Below are 6,661 nucleotides of genomic sequence, written 5' to 3' on the forward strand. Positions count from 1 at the left end.
GAGCCGACGGTAGCAACGACGACCAACACACATGTTTACGTTCGATGAAAGTAGACCCTGACAGAAGGCTTCGACTCGGCCCGGAGGATCCCCTCCAAATAGTTTCAAGATGGAAGGTTCCCACCATGATAATCAAAGACAAAAAAAGATGATGGGAAGGAAGAAGCAAAACGTGCCAACATAAGTGTTGAGATGAAAATATGCAATATCACAAAACGCCTTCATTTGTAGGGAGAAAACGACACGGCCATCGATGCCCTGAAAGATTGACCGACAGGTGTAATTACTATGTCCTTGTGAAAATCAACCAACGACAGCACTTTTGCCTCGGGGAACGGAAGCGACAGGACATCGAGTAAGGACCCGTGAGACACGCCATTGGTTACGGAAGAGTGCGCCCCGATTTGAATCGTCATTATAGCATCGCCAAAAGGAGCTCGAGGAGTCGGGTGTCAGAATCATTTCCCGTCACTTCGTTATGAGAAATACGGAGACTATCTGTACGCGGTTAAAATCAGAAGACTTGATTTTCGCTATGAAGACAATTTGGGAAGCCTCCCTCGAGACCCCGAGGATAGAAGGCTATGATCGAGTCCTCGACCTCCGGGCTCATTGAGGTCTGAATCAAAGGAAGCAGGGCTCGAGGTCAGGGTAAGAGAAGATGACTCCGGAGCACATGGCTACGCCTGACAGGACCGGTCTATCTGTACCCTACTGAGATGACGAGTAATAGGCCGTCCCATCTTTTTACTCTTACAAATAATATATCCATATTTTACCGAGTCCCCTCGACTATATAAGGGGGACTCACCCCACCTTGTAAGGGACTGATGTTTCTCCACTTCTCGTATAAGCAATAATATCTATCTCTCTCTCTTTTTCTAAATTATCAGTGTTCTTCGACCTTGAGGTCGCCCTAGCATTTTATTGTTCTTTATTTTTTCTTCATCATTTAGCTCAAGATTGACGGTATAAAGCCTTGTATGCATATACTTGTCTGTTATCCCCTTCCCGATTACCCTCGATAATGTTACCTTCGATAGGTCCGAGGCAGGCTCGAGACCTGGCCCTGAGGTATCTATTGGCTTGTCCTAAGCCCGGGAACATCCCTTATTGGTTCGATTATCGCTTTGGCTCGATCGATCTTTACTATTTTACTCCATGTTTAACACTAATTACCCTTCCAAACTAGCTCGGGGATCACGTATTTTTAGAATCCCCTTTACAAATTTAATTGTTGTTACCATTTTCACGGTAAACAGCATCATCTATGTGCTACCTAAGGAAAACTCATCAAGCATTCAAGGCTTCTCTTCAATCAACCTCGAATACTGGGAGGCATCCCCCCCCCCCTCTCGGGAGGTCACCTCCTCGTAGAAGTGAAGATATGCCAAAAAGGGTTTTGATAGGAAATTGATGTATCGGGCCAAACGGTCGAACGAACCGTTTCCGTATAGAATAACCAAGCCCTTAACAGCGAAAACATGTATACTTGTACCAAGTAACAAAAATCTGTACGACCTCAAGCAAGGCATGAACTACACTTGTACCAAGTAACCAAAATCGGTAAGACCTCAAGCAAGGCATGAACTACACTTGTACCAAGTAACCAAAATCTGTAAGACCTCAAGCAAGGTATGAACTACGCTTGTACCAAGTAACCAAAATCTGTAAGACCTCAAGCAAGGCATGAACTACACTTGTACCAAGTAACCAAAATCAGTAAGACCTTAAGCAACACATGAACTACACTTGTACCAAGTAACCAAAATCTGTAAGACCTCAAGCAACCCATGAACTACACTTGTACCAAGTAACCAAAATCTGTAAGACCTCAAGCAACGCATGAACTACACTTCTACCAAGTAACCAAAATCAGTAAGACCTCAAGCAAGGCATGGACTACACTTGTACCAAGTAACCAAAATCTGTAAGACCTCAAGCAAGGCATGAACTACACTTGTACTGAGTAACCAAAATCTGTAAGGCCTCAAGCAAGGCATGAACTACACTTGTACCATGTAACCAAAATCTGTAAAAACCTCAAGAAAGGCATGAACTACACTTGTACCAAGTAACCAAAATCTGTAAGACCTCAAGTAAGTCATGTAAAAAGTTACAAGACCTTACAAAGAGACATAATCCTGGTCATAATGCTAAGGCTATATATTCAAACTTGTATGACCCCTAAAAAGGCATACCGCCGATATAGATGCCGAAGTTACCTCACTCGGGGACTAAAAGGCTCTGGACAAATATAATGACTACGGTCACAAGGTTGTACAATCTAAACTAACGCGACCCAGTGACGCCCGACCGTCGGTATAAAATTACAGGCCTTCAATTACTTCGAAAAAACTTCGAAAAGAACCGGTTAATCAGGCTACCCTCGACTTAAGTGGAAGAGCTTCAATCATATCAGCTTAAAAATCATTCAGTCATCGAGCGAAACCTCCCGAGGTGCTCATCTATCGACGCATAATGGCTCAAAATCGAGGTTCTTATCGAGCCGTTAAAGAGTCAGGCGAACATAAAAGTTCAGAAGTCTTTAACGAGGGAAAAATAAAGCCTACACTAAGAGGTCGTACCGACCAGACACGTAAGAGACTCTGCTGCCAGCCCATATTAGAGGTCGTACCAACCCAATGTGTAAGAGCCTACGGGCCGGCTTGAAATTTAAAAAACTTGAGGGTAAGTAAGCTCGAGTCAAAATCTGACTCGGAGACTGAGCCCGAAACAGTTAGCTAAACAACGCCTAAGGGGAAATGCATAAGAGCCTTTGTCATCAGCTTACATCAGAGGTCGTACCGATCAAATGCGCAAAAGCCTACAGGCCAGCCTAACGAGCCTCAGGGGCGAATTATATACCTAGTCTATCTTCCCCTTGGGGAGTGCAGCCCCATCAGGCCCTTCACCACTATCTTCGGCATCAGATACGAGGAATTTGGTGTCGTATTCATCCGCCTTGACCTGCGCTATCTCTTCCGAGATATCGAAGCCCCTTGCGTGAATCTCTTCGAGAGTTTTCCTCTGAGATTTACACTGGGCATATTCATTGCTTGTGCTCTCCCAATCATAAGCCCCTTTCAGCTTAGCCCGAGCTTCGGTAGCATATTTTAAATAGACAGCCACTTTCTTGTCGGCCTTAGCCTGGATCTCTTCAGCTTCCGCCCGGGCCTCCACGACCTCGGCCTTAATCTTCGAATGGTCGGACTCGAGCTTTGCAATCCTGCTCGTCTGAACAGAGATGTTTTCACGGGAATTTCGGAACTACACATCAAGGGCAGAAACATTGGCCAAAGCATTCTTCTTGGCCGCAGCATGGGCATCTACTTGAGCCCTTAGCTCGGTACACTCATGCCTGGCCTGGCCAAACTCGCCCCGAAGGCGTTCCAAATCCTCCGTCTTGCCCTGCAACTGAGGTATCAAAATATTAGTCTCTGAGGATTTGAGAAGGAGCATGCATCCCCTCGAAGCAAAAGTTACCTGTTTCTCAAGGTGGTTTTCGTAGTTCAGGCTCCGGTCTGCCTCATACCGAAGGTACCTCAATTCTTTCCCCCTTTCATCACAAAGAAGCCTGATGGAATTCTCCCTATCCAAGGCTCTCCTCAACATAGATTCACGGTGGAGTAGCTCCGACTTGAGCTTATCAAAGGCCTATGAAAAAGAAACTCAATAAGAAAATGAAAAAGTGCAAAATTGAAAAGCCAAAACAGTTGTTCAATACTCACTACATAATTGAGCCTCTGAGCCTCCTCGAAATTTGAGCGCACATCTATTGGCCTGGTCTCATCGACCCCAATAGAACCACTCCCAATGGGAATATGATCACTCGACACTCCACCTGTCTTAGGCGGCCCACGGCCTCAAACATCCCTCGATGTACATTCAACAAGAGATGAGGAAAACGACAAAACACCTATATCCCTCGAAGTACCTTCGGCGGGAATGGAAGGCGGCAAAAAAGGGGGAACCATTTTTTCAAGGCTGGAAACCTCGGGTGATGTGGGCTCAGCTGATCCATCCTCTTTGAGCCTCCGGACAAGGCTTGCATCTCTATGAGCACCCTCGTCCTTCGAAGGTGTTTTTCGTTTGTTGTTATTCCTCGGCCACTGATAACTAGGGATTTTGACGCATTTTATACTCCTTCTTGCTTATGCTTTGATTAGAAATTCATACAAAATAGTCCCAAAAGGCTCACAAGTTGTGCTTGATTGTAGGTTTGATAATCAAAGTGACGAGATGTCAAAGATCAGCTCAAACCAAGTGTAACTTGCACAAGTGCCAAAAACAAGACATGCTCAGGCTAAACAGGCCTAGTGCGGCCGCACACCACTTTGTGCGGTCCGCACTAGGAGATTCAGAGAGGTGATTTTTAAGCCAAGAGGCAGTGCGGCCACACTACCATTTAGTGCGGTCCGCACTAAGATCAACGCGGCCGCAGTTTATTCTCTGCGGTCTGCGGTGAGGTGAATCAGAGTGTGCCATTTTCAGAGTTTCAAGCCTCTGCGGTCCGCGGTTCATTCTCTGCGGTCTGCGATGCCATGATCCAGAGAGCTGTTTTTCAAAGCCAAAGCCCCAGTGCGGACCGCGGTCCATTTTGTGCGGTCCGCACTAACCCCGCAGGGGCATTTTTGTCCAGATTTTTTAGCCTAGTATAAATAGCTTCTTTTTCCATTTTTAAGGTATCAGATATTATAATTAAGCAGCTACACTCGTAGGTTCGACTTTCTAAGCCATTTTGGGCAATTTTAGCTACTTTTAATCATTGGATCTTTGTATTTAACTTAGTGATTAATTATTATGAGCTTCTTCATCTCTTTCTTGCTTTTCTTCTTTAATTATGAGTAGCTAGACCCATAAGCTAGGGTTGTGGCTCAACCCTAGTGTGGGTAATTGATGGGTCTTGTATGTTAGGGTTAATTTGACTATGGGTGTTTGTTATTTGGGACAATTTCATGGTTAATTTCTGAATTAGTGGTTGCAAACACTAGTTTGTGTTGAGTTGACCGGAGCTCTTCTTGAAAAAGAGAGCCTAAGTCTCCGAAATTGGTCCAACAATGAATTGGGGCATACTAAAGTGATTGATAGCCCCAATTAAAGGGTTAAACCTCGAGAGAGTAACACCCGAATTGAACCCTAGTTGCTTGTGCAAATTTGCATAACTAATTGGTCTTGAGAAAGCCAATTCGGGCAAAATCACTCGAACCACCGAGAGGTGTAGAGTGGGTAAAGTCGTGCAACGGTTATTACATACTCCCCAAACATGTCAAACGCGCTTTAGATTCAAGTACCCGACAATTGACCACCTAGGCGGTAGTCACTACCCTAGTGCCTTTTAAACCTATTTGAACAACTCGTAGCATTATAGCTCTTAGCATAATTAGTTGCAATTACCAATTGCAGTTTGATAATAGTAGAAGAAAAAAAAACCCAAAAATGAATAGAAGTGTAATTTGGAACACATACACAATTCTACACTAGATAGATACTCGATTCCAAATTCTAGCTCTCTGTGGATTTGATCCCGGCCCTAAATCGGGTAAAAGCTGCTCCGACCCTCTCTCTCTACTTAAATAGTAGTGCAGGGTTGGCCGCGATCACTTTTTGGCGCCGTTGCCAGGGAGCTAACGGTTTTGGCTATCTATTGAGTTAGATTTGTGTTTTGTTCTTCTTTCCTTCTTGTTACTAATTTGTGTGTGTCAATACTTCGGGTACTAAAATGGCTTTAAATGCTAATGACCCTTTTGGAAATGTGAATGCGGGGGAGGAGGTAGATAACATTGGAGAAGACGAGGTGCCTCTTGTACCTCAAGGAAAACGTAGAGGCCGCCAGCCAATGCAAATGACAATATTCCAGACCGTCCTCCGCCACCTCCAAAAGTGGCTCCCAAAGTTCTTCCCAACCAAGGCTATGCGAGTGCTATTGTTCCGCCCCGAATTCGGGCGGGAAATTTTCAAATAACCAACGTGATGCTGAAATTATTGGAGCAGCGTGGGTATTTCACCGGTGCTCCGACTCAGAATGTGTACAAACATCTCAAGGGGTTCGTGGATACCTGTTGGGGGAGCAAGAAAATGTGTTCAAGGATGCACTTCGATTGAGGCTTTTCCCTTTCTCACTTAGGGGGAAAGCATTGGACTTGCTTGAGCGACTTCCCAACCATTCCATCACAACTTGGGATAAGTTGGCGGATAAGTTCATTGCCAAATTCTTCTCACCGGGACACATGAAACCACTATGGGATTAGATCTTAGCCTTCAAGCAGGAGCCTACCGAACCATTGCATGAGATTTGGGAGTGATACAGAACTATGGTGAAAGAATGCCCCAACAATGATATGACAGAGGCGATGATACAACAAACCTTCTATCGGGGCATCAATACAACAAATCAATGCATAATGAACCAATTGGCTGGGGGTAATTTCATGAAGCTGCCTTATGATGAAGCTTGTGAGATTCTTGATGAAATGGCTAACACATCCTCCGCTTGGCAAAGTAGAGTCAATGTGCCTCAGGTTGACCCCACGGTTACTCATTTGCATAAAGAACTACATGACCATGGACAGGATATAGCAGAACTTACAACTACAATGAACCAATTGGCAAAGGACAGTTGCAACAAGTCCAAAATCCTCGCCAAGTGAATGTTATAGAG

This window comes from Nicotiana attenuata, unplaced genomic scaffold (assembly GCF_001879085.1).
Source record: "Nicotiana attenuata strain UT unplaced genomic scaffold, NIATTr2, whole genome shotgun sequence".
Lineage (NCBI taxonomy): Eukaryota > Viridiplantae > Streptophyta > Magnoliopsida > Solanales > Solanaceae > Nicotiana > Nicotiana attenuata.